General features: G+C 43.6%; 1 protein-coding gene across 5 annotated transcripts in view; it reads left to right on the top strand.

Annotated features, from left to right (window-relative positions):
• The first annotated feature begins 468 nt into the window (after positions 1 to 468).
• The window catches only part of SOCS6 (suppressor of cytokine signaling 6), a 45,495-nt gene continuing 24,204 nt past the window's right edge, over positions 469 to 21,759 (top strand). For 2 of the 5 annotated variants that reach the window (XM_037892917.2, XM_037892919.2), the window contains exon 1: positions 469 to 1,079. The gene's annotated coding sequence lies outside the window, so the exon portion shown is untranslated. Of the gene's footprint in view, positions 1,080 to 1,189; positions 1,477 to 20,519; positions 20,542 to 21,759 lie in introns of those variants that run through there. The other 3 variants (XM_037892915.2, XM_037892918.2, XM_037892916.2) reach the window with 2 other exon arrangements.

Below are 21,759 nucleotides of genomic sequence, written 5' to 3' on the forward strand. Positions count from 1 at the left end.
AAGTGTGAAGGTATTTACAGGATTGAGTTCTTGATTTGCATCAGTTATTAACTTTATAAATCAAACCAGGAAGTGAAGGAAAGCCATATTTCATGGCACTGATATTACTCAAAAGGTCAAAGGTTTCATCACTTGGTAAATATTTTTAAAAGTTTCAAGCTGCTTGCTGCCCACAGATTTCAATCAGTTATATTCTTTCTGGTCACTTTTTGCCAAAAAGGCTAAATCAGGGATTTTTTATGTATGTACTGATCTTGATTAGCATTTCATTTACATTAAAAAAGCTTAACAGCTGTTGTGGTTGCACACTCCCACAGGCACTCTTTGAAGCAAAATTTAAAGATAAAAATGGCCCTTTAAAAATGCCAATTTCAAGGCCGAGGAGATACAAGTCAGGCAATAAGAAAGGAGAAGATGAAATGGAGAATAGAAAAGAAGATACAAATCCTAGGGGACACAATATTGTGAAGTGTTGAGAATATTTAACTCCCACAGAAATTACAATTCTCAGCAGCACCTTGTAGGATCTGGCATAAACAGAGCAGAGGCAGGAGGTTGCTACTAAGTATTTTGCAGCTTCCGTTCAATTCCGTAAGAGTTAAGAGAACTGAGCATCTTGCAAGGATGGGGGTGTGAGCCAGGCATTCATCTGAAGGTAAACTGTGAAGCTGTACCCATTTTGGAATTCTGACAGCATCATAAACGTGCACTTTATACGCCTTATTTATAAACTTATACAAAGGCGAGGGTTCCAAAAGTGGACCACTGAGGAGGAAAGGAAGTTACTGGATAACAAAAGGACTTCCCTTAATGAACAAGTGCAAATGAAGAATGTTCTAGTGGGGGATACAAGCTGCACTTCTGCTGTTCACTTTCGGTCCCCCCTGTAAATATCCCAACGCAGCCATGTGCATCCTCGGCCAGCCCTGGCCCCTTCTGTCGCTGCTCTGGCATCATGCTCCGTGAGGGGCGATTTGGCGACGCTGCTGCGGTTTCTCCTGCTGCGGGAGCTGCAGAGGGAGGGAGGAAACCCAAGGGCAGAGAGCGGCCGGCAAGGGGCATGGAAGAAGTGGAACGGAGTGAGTGAGCCGAGCGCCAGCGAGCGGAGAGAGGGGGCCAGGCGGGCCAGGGAAGGGGTTTGACGGCCTCCTCCCCCGCAGGGCGGTGAGGGCAGGCGGGTGGCTGGCGGAGGGCAGGGCAGCCGGGAGGAGGCAGGGCTGAGATGAGCGGCTGGCAGGACTGAGCCGGAGGCGGCGGCCGAGCCGTGCGTGTGGCCGAGCCGGCCGGTCCCGTCGCTGTGGCTGCTGGTGGCGGGTGCTGCGGGCTGGCTGCCCCCTTACGCCCCTCCGAGGCCCGGGGGGAGGAGGAGGAGGAAGGAGGGGGAGGAGGAAGCGGCAGCACCAGGAGCAGGGAGGCGGCGGCGAGGGAGCCTGGTGGAGTCGGAGCCGGGCCCGCAGCGACGGCGGCTCCTTCTCGGTGAGTCCCGCTGCGCGGCCCGGCCGGGGAGCAGCCGCGGTGGTGGGGGGTCGGCCCGGCCCCGGTGCCGCTCGCGAAGCTGGGCCGCGGTGCCGGCAGCGGCCTGGAGCAGCAACGGGACGCGGCGGCCTGGGCTGGGTGAGCTCCCCTGGCAGCGGGCACCTCCGCCCCGGCCCCTGCGGGCTGCGGCCCGGGCCGCGCTCTGCCTTTGTTCGCTCCCCTCCCCGCACCAGCGGCGGCGCCAGGCCTCGCGGAGGGACCGGGGCCGCGGCGCGGCCTGCCGGGGAGCGAGCGGCGCCCGGGACAGGGCCGCAGAGATACCCCCGCCCCCAAATCCCAGAGCAGGAAGGGGGCTGGGTCTGTCCGTGACACCCCCAAAATTCCGGGCCGGGGGGGCGGGAGGGCTGGATCTGAGTTTGACAACAACAAAAAACCCCAACCCCACAAAGGCCGGTGCAGGAAGGGGTCTCCCTCTGCCCACCTCCCTCTCCAAATCCCAGTGCTGAGGGCAGCAGGCAGCTGGATTTTCCCCGTGTGTAGCCCCCTTCCCGCTCTCAGAAATAAGAGAGAGCTGGCAGAGTCGCTCTCCAACCAAGTTCCCTGCAGGCCAGGTGCCCAGTGCTAGTGTTGTGGTCAACCCCTTTGGCCTCTGCCTCAGAGGCTAAGGAGAAGGTTAAAATCTAAATGTCACACTGTTATTATTGCATTATATAAATCTGATAAATCTTTCTCACCCAGGGGTAAGTAGGGGCAGAAATAATATGCTGCTGTGTGAGAGAGGGAGAGGAGAGATTTTGAAACAACTCGACCCACCCATGCACCCCAGCCTTCTCACTCCAAACTGTTTTTTTCTCCATCAGAAACAGACGAACTACAGCCTAGTCTTTGCCTCTGGTTAGTCGATTACTTAAAAACAAAACAAAACACAAAAGTTGCCAAAAATCAACAAAGCTGCCAAAGTTGTTGGAGCTTTAAGCTGGGAAGCTCCTAGTTGAGCTTCTGTGATTCCATTATTTTTGGTTTTAAAATTAAATTGGTCTTCCATGATTCTGGGATGCATACACTGGTGCAGAGCAGATCACACTGTCTGGGTGAGGCGGAGGGCAGCTGTAAACACTTCACTTCCATCTGGCAAAGTGTCACTACCAGACTTCCAGTTACTCTGCATCTTTTCCACTAACCTGCCTCAACACCTCTTTTCTAGCTGTCAAATATGTTTCCACTTATGTTGCCCCATACATCACATACATATTCCCCCAGTAACAATATATGCCCCCTACCATGCCTCCCTGCTTCTTAGGGAGTTATAGCCCAGAAGTAGTTGTACAGCACTATGTGTACACCTCTTCTGGAGAGTTGAAGAGTGGTATACTCTTGGTTCGTATTAATAAACATGAACTTAGATCGTATAGATCATGTGGAAGCTTCATAGTAGTCATTAAATAATTTATTTTGCTTGGCTAGGGGTCTTCAAATTTTCTGGAAGATTGTTGGAGAATAAGTACAAGTAGTCATTAATTTTTTAATAGATAATTTTTAGTAAAGCAATTACACAAGAAAATATGCATTTATATTTGATAAACTGAAGGCAAATTATGAGTTAAAACAAAAGATATCTGCTTTAACTTTTATAATGCTTTTTAAAATGTTTAGTTTCTCTTACGCAATTCATAATGAGGTTCCTTGTTTCCTATTACATATTTCATAATAAAATTGTGGAAGTGTGGTCACAGCTCCATAGTCAAAATTTAGTTGTTTTCCCGTAAAGCAGGTATTCAGCCTCTTTAAGATATGCAGTACACAGCAAACACTCCCCATACAATGATTTCTGAGAATTAAACTAAGATTTATTTTAGGGTTCAAATTAAGTGAGCCCTTGAAGAAGTTTAGCACTTAGGGTATGTTTACTCTTAAAATGCTACAGTGACACTGCTGTAGCATTTCAGTGTAGACCGGTGGTTCTCAATCTGTGGCCCATGGGCTGCTTGCGGCCCAGTCAGCCCACAGCTGCAATCCATGTGACATCCTCAGGCCATACAGGTAGTATTGGATGCGGCCCACATCACACATTGTGGGCCGCCTTTTCAGCCCACAGGGGTAAATAGGTTGAGAAACACTGGTGTAGACGCTCACTATAGTGATGGGGAGGGGAGGGTTTCCTTTCATTGTAGTTAATCCACTTTCCCGAAAGGCTGTAGCTCTGTCAATGGAAGAATTCTTCTGTTGACGTAGCTCTGTCTACACTGGGAGTTAGGACAGCACAGCTACGTTACTCAGGGGACGTGGATTTTTCACACTCTTGAGAGTCATAGCTATGCTGATGTAAGTTCCCAGTGTAGATCAACCCTTAGCAGCAAACCTTTTTTTTGTCCTGAATTATCTTAGCAGAATATGCACTCTTCACATTTTCCATGTAGTTCACTCATTTCAATTTTGTGTAAAGGCTACATTTAAATAAATTAAATTGCAAATTTACTAAGTTATTATTTCTAATTGTTCTAGACAGAGGTAGACCGACAGCTGAGGTCACTCAACCAATCATCCTTCCTCTATAACTAATTTGCATGCTACAGTTGTGCTTGTGCAATGAGACAGTGGCATAAAAGAGATTGATCATAGATAGGTTACTTGGTCCCAACTATCACTGCTCCTTTAAATTTCTATGGTTATCCTAACTTGTGCATCAGTATTTGAAAGGCTCCTCATGGCACTGCTGTGTTGATTCCACTGGGGGCAGCACTGCTCGGGAAACTGAGGTAGAAGTGCAGAGACATTCCTGTTTATAGCCCCTGCCATTTTCCTTCTCTCCCCACAGTGCTGCTTTCGGGTGTCTGAGTGGAAGGGGAGGAGTGCAGAGGAGGAGAGTGGTGGGATGGAAGTGGAGGGTGAAGACTCACCCAGTCTGTGCGCGCAGATGTCTGTTTCAGCTCCTCTGGTGGTGCTGCCTTGCTGCACTATGGTCCTGAGGCAGCAGTGCTAGACGGAGCAGTTCAAGCACACCTCAAACCACATGGTGGGGGAGGGAATCTAAAAATCAGTTTAATGTAATCCAGGACCACAAACACTAAAATGCATTGATCATAATTGTATGGTTGTGGCATGATGAGTACAGGGCAGAGTTGAGATTATTTTGGGGTCTTAACTGTACATTTCCATACAGCAACATGTTTGGGTTTCTTTTAAGTTTAACCTGAACTTTGAATTTCCTGGGTTTATATTGTTTGTTTGAAATAATTGCGACGTTCCTGTAATGCTTCTTACCCTTAAATTACTGAGAGGTAATCTCAACTGATTTCCATTTTAATGTAGGCTTGGTAGGTTGTGTGTGTGTGTGTGTGTCCGGGAATATATAGCAAACATCAGAAGACATATTTGAGTTGTTACCAAGGGCTGCAGTTTCAGTAACAAAGCTCAACAAATTTATAGTAGCATCAGGCAATAAAGATCCCTAAAAGAAAACTTGGGCATATGTCATGTAAGTAATTTCAGGTGACAAATGACATATGGTTATATTTTAGAGCGCATAGTAAAATTATGAGTAGGACAAGTTATGTCTAGTGTTTATATTGGAATATTCATTAACCATGTTTAAATAAGGCAGCTTTATGCCATTCAAAAACATATGCATCCAATTTAACTGCAGGTAGAGAGCAGGGTATTAGGGCCATTCTTATCACTGGTTTCATATTCTCTCTCACAGTAATTGGAATGTTTGAATTGAAACTCTTAACTAAGTAAATTGGACAAGTGATGGGAATTTAAAAAAAAACACATTAGAATTTTTAACAGCTTAATTTTGATAAAAACATCCAAAATCAGTATAACCTCATTTTCCCCATAGTTTTGGATTTCTTAAAGGAAGCTTAAAATGTCACAGACAACTTTATTTTGTTAACTGAATAAATTAGGTTGTCTCACCTACTTCGTTTCCCTGGCATTTTGGTGTTTTTACAGTAACACTTTTTAAAAGTCTTTCTTCCCTGTTGCTGTGTATGAAAGACCCACAAAGAGTGAAATCTGCCTATACACAAAGTGTTGTCAAACAGAGAAAATAAAGAAAGGGGGGAAATAGCAAAATATTTCTCTAATACTATGTCTTAACTTTTAACAGTAGCAGACAAAATTTTCAGACTTAAGTGTTTTTGATGCTATCTCTGTATGTTTCGGTATCTTACACCCCGATCCTGCTATTGGATCCACTTAGTCAAACCCTTATAATTCAGAGTCTAATTGAAATCAGTGGGGTCTCCCTGTGAGTATAGGGATCTACCTGTGAATATCCAAGCATGAGATCAGGGCTATAATTTTGAAAATGCATAGAACACATACTAAGTGCTGTATTTTTAAGATTTTGCTTTCTGCAAAATTGGTGGATGTCAGATTCCATGTTTAAATTCTATTAGATAAGTTTGCTAATACAATCCTATACTTGAGGGGGTATCTTACTAGATAGTCTCTAGTGCTTTGTCCAGTTGTAAGTGACTAGATTATTTCCACTATTTTATTTGAATGATTATTTCACAGTTTAATAGAGCTTACTACTAGAACCATCTTCCTGATATTTAAACTGTGAATTCCTGGGTTTAATTTTATCCAAGTACTCTTAGTTATCTCTTTGCTTGCTTTTTCAGGTATCTGCTAACATTTCATTCCTACCAGTTTGTTTTCTGCTCCTGTTCTTGTAATCTTTATTTATAAATTAGTCCCGTCAGTCTTTTTCTTCCCCCTTTTAGTTGCTTGTCTTGTTATACTCTCCAGTCTGTCAATATTTTTGTGGTTTTGTGGTGTATAGATACACTCTGCCTTACGTGTAGATTCACCAATGCTGCAAAAAGAGGACAATCTGTGCAATAATACTAAAGGTGCAGCACGATGTATCATGAGACAGCACATTATGCACAGTCTGATCTAATAATTTAATTCTGAGAACTAGGCTTAAATTCTGGAAAATAAAAAAGGGACAGATTATGCCTCTTGATCAGGTGCCTATTTGTCACTGTAGTGATACAGAGGATAGAAATGTGCTGCAAGGGGCCCTGGGGAGAATTACTTCTGTGCAGACATAACCTATGCTGGCATTCTTGCAAGCCCTGCAGTAAGGGCCATAGCACATATGGGCGATTCTGGGCTGTGGGATTAGACATCAAGAGATTACTGTGAATTAGAACAGCCCCCGGTATCACTAATGTATACCCAATGCCATTTAAAGCCACCTTTTCCCCATCACCTCTCCCTGGTCTGCACATTCTGTATTGTGCCTTCAAGGGACTCAGTACAGTATGTAATCCAAAATATTACTTTATTCTGGTAACATGAAATCCTTCTTTTTCTATGGCATATGTTCTAAAGAATTTTTACAAAATTGCCTACAATCCAGTGAATTCCAGGTGCTGTATTTTTCACAATTCTGTTGTTATGGAATTGTTCATTACACTTGGATGGAAATACCTTGTTTCATGGAAGGGTGGAAATCCCTAGAGCAGCTGAGTGTTAGAAAGGCTGTGTGGCTATACACCATTCCGAAAGATTACAAGTGTATACAACTCCATGCAATTTAAACCCAGGATTCTGGCTTTTCTGGATTGATTTAGGACTGTGTTAGCATTACTGGTGAACTTGTTTGACTACATCATATATTGCTATTCAGGCATTCAGGGTGAAATTAAAGCAGAAGCAAGGTTTACAGTCCTGAGCAATAAAAGAGAGTAGGGAGGGGAGACTTGCTTTTAAGTAACTCAATGCAATCAACGTCATTTAAAATGTTCCTCTACTGTTAGTTGCTGCTGATCTGCTATATGCCTGTCATTACAAATGCTGAGGTAAACATGACACAGCAATATTGTTTGCTTTTGTACATTTAATGCTCCTACATACCATTATTTTTGCTCAAAAAAAAAAAAAAAGGTGACTGTAAGCAATTCTCTAGTGCTGCTTCTGCTGTGAAGAGGGACCCAGTGACTGCTGCTGAGCAGCCTGAGAGTGCTGTGCAGCAGCTGGTTCTATCTTTGGGAATAAAGAGAATTCCTCTGCTCTCACCAGGATAAGGGGGAGGACAGAACTTCTGGAAATTTCTGGGGAGGGCATCACTCATTGCTAGCCATTGTGTGTTAGATTAGAGCATTCTTCCTGCCAGTTATGTTGTCTTTATTAGGTGATAGAATTACACTGGTGGTGGTGGGGTGGGGTGGAAACTCAACAAAATCAAACAGGCTAACAGTTGCAAACCTGACTGTCTGCAGTTAGGCTCCTAAATTCAAGTTTAAGCACCTAAATAAGAGTGATATATTTTCATCCCCACTACAAAGCTGCTGAGCACCTGTAATTCTAGGTGACTTCAACAGGATTCGTGAGTGCTCAGCACCTCTACAAATTCCTGTTGGTTCTTAACCATTCACCACCATTTTCTGACCCTTTACCCAAGCCAGCTGGGTAAAGGATGTAAGGGCAAGGATGTAGCCACATTTTATGTAAGGCCAGGTTTAGACTACAAAGTTTGATTGGCATAGCTATGTCAATCAACAGTGTGAATAAAACCAACATCCCCCAGCTGACATAGCTATGCTGGCTAAAACCCCAGTGTAGACACAACTATGCCAATAGAAGTATGCTTCTCTTGGCATAAATAATGTCATTTGGGGAGGTGGTATTACTATACCTGTAGAAAAACTCCTGTTGGCATAAGCTGCATCTACACAAGGAGGCTCTGCTGGTATAGCTATATGGGCAAAGCATTTGTTATGTAGAGTCTAAAAAGTTGTTCCTAAGTGGCTTTCACATTTTTATTACAGAGTGAGCCTGCAAATTAAATTAGATTTTCAGTTATTTGTTTTGTAAGGATTTTTGATCCATTTAACAGATACAATATTTAACTTTCTTTGAAGGAATATAAAAACAATCCTGAAATCATAGAATCATAGAATCATAGAATATCAGGGTTGGAAGGGACCCCAGAAGGTCATCTAGTCCAACCCCCTGCTCAAAGCAGGACCAAGTCCCAGTTAAATCATCCTAGCCAGGGCTTTGTCAAGCCTGACCTTAAAAACCTCTAAGGAAGGAGATTCTACCACCTCCCTAGGTAACGCATTCCAGTGTTTCACCACCCTCTTAGTGAAAAAGTTTTTCCTAATATCCAATCTAAACCTCCCCCATTGCAACTTGAGACCATTACTCCTCGTTCTGTCATCTGCTACCATTGAGAACAGTCTAGAGCCATCCTCTTTGAAACCCCCTTTCAGGTAGTTGAAAGCAGCTATCAAATCCCCCCTCATTCTTCTCTTCTGCAGACTAAACAATCCCAGCTCCCTCAGCCTCTCCTCATAAGTCATGTGCTCTAGACCCCTAATCATTTTTGTTGCCCTTCGCTGTACTCTTTCCAATTTATCCACATCCTTCTTGTAGTGTGGGGCCCAAAACTGGACACAGTACTCCAGATGAGGCCTCACCAGTGTCGAATAGAGGGGAACGATCACGTCCCTCGATCTGCTCGCTATGCCCCTACTTATACATCCCAAAATGCCATTGGCCTTCTTGGCAACAAGGGCACACTGCTGACTCATATCCAGCTTCTCGTCTACTGTCACCCCTAGGTCCTTTTCCGCAGAACTGCTGCCGAGCCATTCGGTCCCTAGTCTGTAGCGGTGCATTGGATTCTTCCATCCTAAGTGCAGGACCCTGCACTTATCCTTATTGAACCTCATTAGATTTCTTTTGGCCCAATCCTCCAATTTGTCTAGGTCCTTCTGTATCCTATCCCTCCCCTCCAGCGTATCTACCACTCCTCCCAGTTTAGTATCATCCGCAAATTTGCTGAGAGTGCAATCCACACCATCCTCCAGATCATTTATGAAGATATTGAACAAAACGGGCCCCAGGACCGACCCCTGGGGCACTCCACTTGACACCGGCTGCCAACTAGACATGGAGCCATTGATCACTACCCGTTGAGCCCGACAATCTAGCCAGCTTTCTACCCACCTTATAGTGCATTCATCCAGCCCATACTTCCTTAACTTGCTGACAAGAATGCTGTGGGAGACCATGTCAAAAGCTTTGCTAAAGTCAAGAAACAATACATCCACTGCTTTCCCTTCATCCACAGAACCAGTAATCTCATCATAAAAGGCGATTAGATTAGTCAGGCATGACCTTCCCTTGGTGAATCCATGCTGACTGTTCCTGATCACTTTCCTCTCCTCTAAGTGCTTCAGGATTGATTCTTTGAGGACCTGCTCCATGATTTTTCCAGGGACTGAGGTGAGGCTGACTGGCCTGTAGTTCCCAGGATCCTCCTTCTTCCCTTTTTTAAAGATGGGCACTACATTAGCCTTTTTCCAGTCATCCGGGACTTCCCCCGTTCGCCACGAGTTTTCAAAGATAATGGCCAAGGGCTCTGCAATCACAGCCGCCAATTCCTTCAGCACTCTCGGATGCAATTCGTCCGGCCCCATGGACTTGTGCACGTCCAGCTTTTCTAAATAGTCCCTAACCACCTCTATCTCTACAGAGGGCTGGCCATCTCTTCCCCATTTTGTGATGCCCAGCACAGCAGTCTGGGAGCTGACCTTGTTAGTGAAAACAGAGGCAAAAAAAGCATTGAGTACATTAGCTTTTTCCACATCCTCTGTCACTAGGTTGCCTCCCTCATTCAGTAAGGGGCCCACACTTTCCTTGGCTTTCTTCTTGTTGCCAACATACCTGAAGAAACCCTTCTTGTTACTCTTGACATCTCTTGCTAGCTGCAGCTCCAGGTGCGATTTGGCCCTCCTGATATCTTTCCTACATGTCCAAGTATCTCCCAGTTTGGGATGCACAGTGAACCGATTTGTTTGCTGTAACACTGCCCTCTGAATATTGCTTCCCTAATAACTTTATACAGATTATGTATTTTGATTTAACTTCCTTTGTTTCTGTAATCTGTTAAATGTAGTGGTCAGACAGTTTTAGAAAACTTCAGGTTTATTACAGTTATTATGTTCTTGTCACAGTGATGGTTATTTATTGTGACCTGCTATAAAGTAATTTTGGATGAGATCCACTTTGCCTTTGACGTTGCAGGTGTGAATAATAGATGTTTCAGTATGTTTTCTAAGTGGTGTTACAAAAATACAAACATTGGAAAATGACAGTGTCACTGGAAACTAATATTGCTATCAAAACCATGTATGTGCGTAATCTTCTTCCTGCCCGCAACACAATACACAGTAAAAAGCTATATTTCCATTTTTTGTCACATGATGCTGCAAGAAGCTCATCAGTCAGAGGGCTTGTATAGAGAGTAAATGCTCACATCTTAGAGCTTGGCTACACTTACATTTTATAGCGCTCTAACTTGCTGGCTCAGGGGGTGAAAAATCACCCCCTGAGTGCAGCAAGTCAGAGCGCTTTAAAGCGCTAGTGTAAACAGGCTCCGAGCGCTGGGAGCTAATCCCCTCGTGGAGGTGGATTACCAGGAGCGTTGGGAGAGCTCTCTCCCAGCGCTCGCATGCGACCAGACTCGCACTTGAAAGCGCTGCCGCGGGAGCGCTCCCGCAACAACACTTCGAAGTTTCCAGGGGGGGTGCAGAGTGGCAGTGGCGGTGCATAGGTATCTAGATCAACTGATGGATTTTATGGTTTAGGATGCAACCAAAGTTACTACCTTTTTTACCACTAGCTGAAGATGGTCTGATTCTTTAAAATTATACATTGTTTGCTGTTCCGGCCCACAAAGCTGCTGCTAGAGATACTCCAGACAGACTTGGTTTTGCAACTTGTACTTTTTCATTTTTCTCTAATTGAATTATTCTTAATTACTTTGAGTGATGTTCATGTTTAATGTTGTATGTGAATAAAAGAAGTTTGTAGGAGTGTGTTGAGTAGATGACTTTCCACACTCTAAAGCACAGTCCTCGAGTAGGATCAAAACCCACCCTCTTTCTGGTTACTCAGACTGAAGATCCTTCTGGTATAGCAGTCCAACTCTGAAGCCTGCTTTCTTGTTTTATTCCCACTAACTGGAGAGCCTTCCCTCCAGACTTGATATCGTTGACAAGTGCTCTGGAGTAGGGCTATATCTCCAAGACAGACATTAGCCAGTTCTTTCCTTGGCTGAGTGTGGTTTTTTTTGTCTGCCCTAACAAGATTTTACAATCTCTTTCAATATTAGAAATCTGTCTTTTACATACTTTACAGTTGTTAAAAGTAATCTGTCAAATTAGGAGAGGTGGAATGAATGGACGACAAGATGGATGAACAAGGAAAAAGTGACATTTAGGTCAAATGGATTTGAGGTACAGCAAGAGTATGAATAGTTGTCAAGAGGCACACTGGGGAATGAGGTTTTTTTTAAAAATTGTACTCCAAAAATGGAATGGGATTTGCCTATCTGAGAATATCTCTCTTTCCATGCCATACTGCCTTAGCTGTGGTCAGTGGGAGTAGCTGAGCTCGTGTCCCTTAGATGTAAAAGCTCCTGGCAGGATATGTATCATGAGAGCCCGTTGACTTCGGAACTCAGTTTCCCTTTTGTTGCAAAATAGCTTGAATCTGTTGACCTTTAGGGCTCCCTAGAAGGCCTCCCACTTCTTCCTGGTTTTTGTGGGAGAGCTTAAATCTCACGAGTGTGAGTACTTGTAATTGTGCTAATCTAATAAAGGCCTTAAAATACTTTTATTCTTTTCTTATTTCTGGGACATTGTTGGTTGAGGGATGACTGCAGGAGTTTTCTTTATTTTATATTTGTATATTTTAAACATAAGAACAGCCATACTGGGTCAGACCAAAGGTCCATATAGCCCAGCATCCTGTCTTCCAACAGTGGCCAATGCCAGGTGCCCCAGAGGGAATGAACAGAACAGGTAATCATCAAGTGATCCATGCCCTGTCACCCATTCCCAGCTTCTGGCAAACAGAGGCTAGGGTCACCAGTCCTGCCCAGCCTGGCTAATAGCCATTGATTGACCTATCCTCCATGAATTTATCTAGTTATTTTTTGAACCCTGTTATAGTCTTGGCCTTCAGAACATCCTCTGGCAAGGAGTTTCACAGGTTGACTGTGTGTTGTGTAAAAAAATACTTCCTTTTGTTTTAAACCTGCTGCCTATTAATTTCATTTGGTGGCCCCTAGTTCTTGTGTTATGAGAAGGAGTAAATAACACTTCCTTATTTACTTTCTACACGGCAGTCATGATTTTATAGACCTCTATCATATCCCCCTTTAGTCGTCTCTTTTCCAAGCTGAAAAGTCCCAGTCTTATTCATCTCTCCTCATATGGAAGCCGTTCCATACCCATAATCATTTGTATTGCCCTTTTCTGAACCTTTTCCGATTCCAATATGTCTTTTTTGAGATGGGGCGACCACATCTGCACACAGTATTGAAGATGTGGGCGTACCAGGGATTTGTATAGAGGCAATATGATATTTTCTGTCTTATTATCTATCCCTTTCTTAATGATTCCCAACATTCTGTTTGCTTTTTTGACTGCTGCTGCATAGTGAGTGGATCTTTTCAGAGAACTATCCACAATGACTCCAAGATCTCTTTCTTGAGCGGTAACAGCTAATTTAGACCCCATCATTTTATATGTATAGTTGGGGTTATGTTTTCCAGTGTGCATTACTTTGCATTTATCAACTTTGAATTTCATCTGCCATTTTGACAGGTTTCAGAGTAGCACCTGTGTTAGTCTGTATCCACAAAAAGAAAAGGAGTACTTGTGGCACCTTAGAGACTAACAAATTTATTTGAGCATAAGCTTTCGTGAGCTACAGATCGCTTCATCAGAGCATCCGACGAAGTATTCCTTTTCTATCTGCCATTTTGTTGCCCAGTCACCCAGTTTTGAGAGATCCTTTTGTAGCTCTTCGCAGTCTGCCTGGGACTAAGTATCTTGAGTAGTTTTGTATTGTCTCCAAATTTTGCCACCTCACTGTTTACCCCTTTTTTCAGATTATTTATGAATATGTTCAATAGCACTGGGCCCAGTACAGACCCCTGGGGGACACCACTATTTACCTCTCTCCATTCTGAAAACTGACTATTTATTCCTATGCTATCTTTTAACCAGTTACCAATCCATGAGAGAATCTTCCCTCTTATCCCATGACTGCTTACTTTGCTTAAGAGCCTTTGGTGAGGGACCTTGTCAAAGGCTTCTGAAAATATAAATACACTATATCTACTGGATCCCCCAGCTTGTCCACATGCTTGTTGACCCCCTCAAAGAATTCTAGTAGATTGGTGAGGCATGATTTTGCTTTACTAAAATATTATCAGGAGTGCTCAGATCCATATAGTTTTTACTGGTTATATATAAATAAAAATATGTAGTGGGTAAGGCTGTAACTCCACCAGGAACAAAGCACTTGACCACATTTTTAAGTTTACCACCCTCAATTGTATTACAGTCTTAGACCCTGATCTTGCTAAGACTTATGCACATGCTTAACTTTAAGCATTTGAGTAGCCTTAAGACTATTCATGTGCTTAAAGTTAAGCACACAGATTTATTCAAGATTGAGCCCGTAGGACTATTGCATGCAAAAAAAATGTGTTAACGCAATGTAAAGATGGCATAGTTAAAATCACTGAGGCCCTTATGCTATATTCATGAATTTTAACTGTAGCCCTTACTGTTGTATAGCTAAACTCCTGATCTTGCAGTCTGATTGTTTGGGCAGACCCCTGTAAGGATCTGTCTGCACAGAGTCCTATGGATGTTAATAAGACTTTCCACACAGGCACAATGGTTTTCCTACATGGATCATTCATATAGCTGTGTTGCACAACTTGGTTATTTTATTATATACATTTAATGAGACAGTTATATTAAATTAGATGTTTAACAAGGAAAACAAGGAATAGAAATATATGGGGCATTGAAACCTTTAGTTATGTTTCCTTATTTTTTGTGATATTTTTAATGGTATGGTGTTTTTTAACACAGTTTTCATAGTATCATAGAAATGTAGGGCTGAAAGGGTCCTCGAGAAATCATCAAGTCCAGAACCCTATGCCAAGGCAGGACCAAGTAAACTTAAACCATCCCTGACTGTTGTTTGTCCAACTGGTTTGTAAAAACCTTCAGAGATGGGGATTTCAGAACCTCTCTTGGAAGCCTACTCCAGAGCTTAAGTATAAGGATAGTTAGGAAGTCTTCCCCAGTATTTTACCTAAATATCTGTTGCTGCAGATTAATCCCATTACTTCTTGTCTTACCTTCAGCTGCTTACAAATTGATTGTTTAACAATTTCCAGATATCAAAGTACCATGGATTTATATAGTGGCATTATGATATTTACTGTCTTATCTATCCCTTTTGCAGTAGTTCCTAACGTTGTTAGTTTTTTTGACTGCTCCTGCAAATTGAGTGGATGTTTTCAGAGAACTATTCACAATAATTCCAAGATCTCTTTCTTGAGTGGCAACAGCTAATTTAGACCCCATTTTATATGTATAGTTGGGATTATATTTTCCAATATGCGTTACTTTGAATTTATCAACGTAGAATTTCATCCTCCATTTCGTTGCCCATTCACCTAGTTTTGTGAGATCCTTTGTAACTCCTCCCATTCTGTTTTGGATTTAACTATCTTGAGTAATTTTGTATCATCCTCAGACTTGCCAGCTCACTATTTACCCCTTTTTCCAGATCATTTATGAATACGTTGAACAGCTCTGGACCCAGTACAGATTCCTGGGGGACACTGCTATTTACCTGTCTCCATTCTGAAAACTGACCATTTATGCCTACCCTTTGTTTCCTGTCTTTTAACCAGTTACTGATTAAGTTGGGACTTCCTAGTGTATTTAAAGAATCTCTTCTTCTTGCCTTTTATGTCCTTTGGTAGGTTTGTTTAATTTTGTGCCTTTTCCTTTCTCATTTTGTCCCTACATGCTTGCACTGTTCTTTTGTACTTCTTCTTAGCAATTCATCCATGTTTCCACTTTTGTAGATCCCTTTTTGATTTTCAGGTCATTAAAGAGCTCCAGATGGAGCCTTATTGTCCTCTTATTATGCTTTCTATCTTTCCTTTGTGTAAGCAGGGGAATGGTCCCACCTCTGGCTCTGGTTGCTACAGCTCTCCTCCCAGCACAGGTCTACTCTTTGGACTACTTCTGTGACTCTGCTCCTAGCACTGACCTGCTTTCTGGGCCACTTTTCTGGCCCCTGTGGATCTGGCCACAGCTCTGCTCCCCAGCTCAGCTTGGACCCCTGCTTTCTGCTTAGCTTGGCACCATTCTTTCTGACCGAGGCAATTCCAGCTCACACGGAGAACGGAGATTCTGACTCCCTGATTAGCTTACCTACCCTCTCAATCAGGCTGACCTGGCGAATTGGCCTCTCTCCATTGTTCCTGGGGACTGTCAATCTCAGGGTCTTGATTTCCCGTCGACCCTTCCCCTTTCTTTTGATATTGGGAGCTAGCTCATCAAAACACCCCAACTGAGTTTTAGTAAGGGGACAACAGTCACCTTACATTTACATGGGGTAGTTTGCAGTTGTGCTTTTAATATTGTCTCCTTGAGAAACTGCCAGCAATTCTGATCTTCTGTTTCCCTTAGATTTTCTTCCAATGGGACCTCACCTATCAGTTCTCTGAATTTATTAGTCTGCTTTTCTTGAAGTCCATTGTCATTATTCTGCTGCTCTCACTCCTTCCTTTCTTTAGAATAATGAAATTTATCATGTCATGATCACTTTCACCCGAATTGCCTTCATATTCGCAACCAATTCCACCCTGTTGGTCACGACGTCTAAAATGGCTGTCTCCCTGGTTACTTTCTCCACTTTCTGAAACAAAAAGTTGTCCCCAATACATTCTAAAAACTTATTGGAAATTTTATGTTTTGCTGTATTACTTTTCCAGCAGTCGTCCTCAGTAGTTTTAAGTCCCCTTTTTTACTATCCAGTCTTGTGTTTTGACTGTTACTGTTATTTGTTCTAGAAATGCCACATCCAACTCCTCTTCCTGATTTGGTGGTCTATAGTAGACTCCAGCCATGATGTCATCCCTGTTTTTCCCACCTTTTATCTTTACCCAGAGACTTTCAACTGGTCTGTCTCTTACCTCCCTGTGGACCTCAAAACAAGTGTGTTTGTGATTGAAAATGCTATACCTCCTCCCTTTTTTCCCCTATCTGTCCTTCCTGACAGGGCCGGCTCTACTGTTTTTGCCGCCCCAAGCAGGACATCTGAAGACAGAAGCTGCTGCTGAATTGCCGCCGCGGCAGCCTGCAGAGTAAAGCTGCTGCCGAATTGCCACTGCAGTGCAGCCTGCAGAGTAAGGCTGCCACCGATTTGTCGCTGCTGCGCAACCTGCAGAGTAAGGCTGCCGCCAAACTGCCGCCGCGGCAGCCTGCAGACTGAAGCGGCCGCTGAATTGCCGCTGCGGCAGCCCGAGGAAAGAAGTTACCACTGAATTGCCGCTACCGCGGAAAGACGAGACACCACCTTGATGGCACATGGACTGCCGCCCCTTTCATAGTGCCGCCCCAAGCACCTGCTTGGAATGCTGGTGCCTGGAGCCGGCCCTGCTTCCTGAACAAGTTATACTCCTTTATGCCAATATTTCAGTCGTGAGATTTGTCCGATGGAGTCTTTCATTTCCTAAAGTGGTGGTGTGCTTTTTTAAGAATAGGGGGAAATGGGAAAAAAATCTGAGGCAGTTTTTGCTTCAAGCTGTCAAGTTCTGTTGGCTTCTGCAGCAGAGCTTGTAGACTCCTTGCTCTGCAACTATTTGACTTGCAAAGTTGTAAGCTCATTACTCTGAAGCTAATTATCTTTTTAGATTTGTGCAAATCTTATACTGTGAATTTCTTCAGTCAGTTAATGCTTAATATCCAATCCTGCAAATAAGGACTACAGAACTATGTAATCACGTAAACAGCACTAGGACTACACATTTATGTATAGTTACTCAAATCTAAGGCTCCAATCCTGCAAAGATTTATGCATGTGCCTAAATTTATACCTCGTTAGCTGTCCCATGGGACTGTTAACTGTATAAAGTTAAGTACATGCAGAAGTGTTTACAGGATCAAGGCATTGGGGCCAAAATCCTACTTCCATTGAGTTCAATGCAGATAGAATTACTAGTGCCGTTAACTAGTTGTGTATATTTATGCAGTACATCTGTCTAAATGCACGCTTTGGACTTAAAAAGACTGGTAATTAGAGAAAACACTTCTCTGTGATAATTATATCTACTGTTATGAGCAACCTGAAAGAGTTCTATAATTTTAAGAGATTAAGGGGAAGAATATTCTCTTTTTAGTTTTCTTTACTCTATATGCTAACTCCTCGCTTAGCATTGTAGTTATGTTCCTGAAAAATGCTACTTTAAGCGAAACGGCATTAGGCAAATCCAATTTCCCCATAAGAATTAATGTAAATAGGGGGAGATAGGTTCCAGGGAAATTTTTTTCGCTAGATAGAAGACATACGGCAAAAAAAATTATATATATATATACACACACACACACACACAGTATAAGTTTTAAACAATTTAGTACTGTACACACCAATGATGACTGAGAAGCTTGGTTGCGGTGGTTGAGTCAGAGGGTGGAAGAGCGTGAGACATTTCCCAGGGAATGCCTTACTGCTAAATGATGAACTAACACTCGACTGAGCCCACAAGGGTTAATACATTGTTGTTAATATAGCCTCACACTCTACAAGGTAGCACAAATGGAGGGAGGAGACACAGCATGGCAGAGAGAGACAGACACATACCGTGTGTGTGTGTGTGTGTGAGAGAGAGAGACACACACACACCATGTGTGAGAGAGATGCACATTGCCCCTTTAAGTACGCTGACCCTACTCTAATACAATGCCTTTTTAAGTAGATCAGCAAGCTCCCTCCATCCTGAACTCTGTCATGTCCCCCCCGCTCTGTGGATATGGGGTACAGGAGTGAGGCGAGGGGACACCCTGACATTAGCACCCCTCTTTCCCCCCTCGCCTCCCCTTGCACAGCAAGCAGGAGGCTCCCGGGAGCAGCTCCAAGGCAGAGGGCAAGAGCAGCACACAGCAGTGGGGGGAGAGACAGCTGAACTGCCCGGTTGCCGCACAGGGTACTTAGGGGAGGTGATGGTCCATCCTGGTTCCAAGCCTCCCCTAGCTAGCTCCAACGGACTGCTCTTTCTGCAAGCAGTGGACAAAGCAGGTGGCTGCCAAACAACGTTATAAGGGAGCATTGTGCAACTTTAAACAAGCATGTTCTCTAATTGATCAGCGACATAACAATGAAACAACGTTAACTGGTATGACATTAAGTGAGGAGTTACTGTATTTGACAGTATGTTGGGTATAGTCATTTTCACTGTTTCCTCTGGATAGTCAGACACTGATCCTTTAACCTGCTCTACATAGATAGACTCTTCATTTCCGCTTTTGTTTCTGTGGGTCTTAAACAAAGCCGTATAAGGGAGATAAATGTTTAAAGGGATGGGATAATGTGAATTGATAGGGAGAAACTTGGGGTGCTGTTGTCTGACCTTACTTTTAACTCCTTTTATAAAACTGAATAGATTTCAAGTTGACCATGTCCCTTCGTACTTTTCTGCTGTGCCTTCTATCTAAGTAAAATCACTAATCCTCACTAACTACTCCTGGGGGAATTCTGCACCACTGTGCATGCGCAGATTTTATTCCCTCTGCAGATTTCTTTGCCTTCTCGCAGAAAAATGATTTTCTGATGGAGAAGGAAAGGGAAGCCACAAGAGTGATCATGCCACCCTCCTCAGCAATATGTTTCAGGTGCCCAGGGCAGCCAGCAGAGAGGTCACTGTGGGGCAGGAGATGGGACTGGGGAAGACCCCGCTGGTGGCTTCTACCCTGCACCAGGCTCAGATGCTAGTCCTGGCTGGGCTGAGGAGGACGGGACTTCCTCTTCCCCTGCTTGGCATCCGGGGCCATGTCAGACCCACCCCCAGGTTTCTACCCCGGCTGTAGGAAGCTCTGCAAACTCTCTTCTCTTCCTGCCTCTCCCCCCCACCCCCCGCGGTTTCTGCAACCATCGCTCCTCAGCTGCAGGGGGAGGGATTACTGTACAGGGAGCTGCTCCGCCATCTGCCCAACCCCCAAGCATCCAGACCCCCCTCATAACCAGACCCTCCCACCGAGCTTCGCACCCAGAACCCCACCTGACAAGCCCCACTCCCCCTGTATCTGGACCACCCCAATGAGTCACTCGCACCACCACCTTACCGAGCCCCAATCAGCTGCACCTGGATCCCCATCCCACTGAGCCCCACTCCCCCAGCATCTGGACCCCCCTGCTGAGTCCCCCACACCAAGACCTCCCTGCTGAGCTCTATCCCCCCTCACCCAGACTCCCTCCTGCTAAGCACCAACCACCTTCACCTGGACCCCTCCTGCTAAGCACCAATCACCTTCACCTGGACCCCTCCTGCTAAGCACCAACCACCTTCACCTGGACCCCCCTGCAGAGTCCCATTACTATTGCACCCAGAACCCCCCAGCAAGTCCCTGTGCATCCAGATCTCCCCCTGCACCTGAATCCCCCACTGAGCCACCTGCACCCAGATTGCCCCACAGAGAACCCTCTCAACCCACACCTGGATCCCCCCACACTAAGCCCCTCCACACTTGGATCCTGCCTTGCTGAGCCTGCCTGCCCACACTTGGTGCACCTGGCACTGAGGGGCAGGGCTCTGGGGTGTTTCTGGGGCAGGCCCTGTCCTTGTGCTGTGTCAGGGTTGGATGCAGCCTCAACACTAAATCTGTGTCCCGGAGGCTGGGGCAGGAGCTGCACAGTGATCTCCCATCTCTGTGCAGCCAGTGGCCTATGCTCCCCAGTGCCATGATGGAGCCTCCACATTTATTTGACAAATAAAATTTGCAGAATTTTAAAATTTTTGGTGCAGAATGTCCTCAGGAGTAACTACAGTTTCACATCTCCTACTTAACCTTTCAATATAGTCTTTTTTTAAAAAAAGATTCCCTTCCCTTCCCCTCCCCTGTCCCACACACACTTCTCCAAAATTCAAAGAGTTGAAAGAACTTTGCTCAAACTTTGCTTCTCTCTTTCAGGCAAAGGCCAAGCATGGAAAATGTAAGTGCCAGAACTGTGTTTTGTAGCCTGATTCTGCATGCTAGAGTTGCCTAAGTACTTAATCCTACCATAAGCTCTACACAGGCACAGTAGTTGTCCTGTATGGGACTCATTGCTGGATCAAGGCCTTAAGTACATCAATTTCAGTTCTCTTATATACCTTGCTGTATTGAGACCTTAGTACATGCATAACTTTAAGCATGTGAATAGTATAAGTTGAAGTCACTTGAGTCACTCAAGCAGGGGTCCTGGAGAAAGGCCTGTTCAGGCAACCTTAATTCTGATACTTCCCAACTTTTGAGTTCTTGACTTTGCAACCTGAATGTTGTTTGTTTGCAATTTGTATAGGTATTGCACAATGTAGATAAAGGAGGTGAACTGATTTTTACTCAGTATGTTGATGTTTTGAATAGTAAATGTGAAGCAGGGTTTTACAGGTCATCAAGAAGTTCATATACATGCCTTTTTGCTTTGAATATTTAATAATAATTTTTTAATTAAGGTGATGCACTGAAAATTTCAAAATAAGATCTCATAATCTCAAGTGGAATTTAACAGTAATCATTTTAGGGATAAAATTCTCTAAAAAACTGCAAGCCAGGTTGATATAAAGTGATGTACGTTTCTAATGTTCTGGGTAATTTATATGAAGTTTTATATAATGAATGAGAATAAGGTATCTTCTACACATCTTGTCCCCTTACTGCCGCTTTCTAAATTAGCCACATTTAAAAAAATATATTTGCTTGTTATGTCATGGAACTCCAGAAACTATCAGGATCTCAAAGATCGTAAATACAAATCAACTCCTTTTTTGACATTATATAGCAGTTTGAGAAGCAAGTGGTGTAAACATGAAAAACCATAGACAAGATTTTGCAGTGAATATTCAAGTTAATTCTCTGATTTTTGAGCAGTGGCTGTGGAATTGATAAGTTCATGGGCAGTAACCTATTAATTTTGTTTATATGCTGAACATGAGTTGAAGTTTATTGTTTTGTGATATCATGATTATTTTAGAGGGGGGCAAGACATTGATTAACTCTGTAATTTTACTTTATGTGTAGGAGTTGTAATTGCTTTCCAGATGGGTTCATATATTTGTATTTCACCTCTTATTTATTTTTAAGCATCTGAATTGCTGCATGCACATTAATTATACACATTTATGCTGAATTGATTAGTTTTTTCTTTGGGAAAAAATCCGTATACACCCTA

This window comes from Chelonia mydas, chromosome 2 (assembly GCF_015237465.2).
Source record: "Chelonia mydas isolate rCheMyd1 chromosome 2, rCheMyd1.pri.v2, whole genome shotgun sequence".
NCBI lineage: Eukaryota > Metazoa > Chordata > Testudines > Cheloniidae > Chelonia > Chelonia mydas.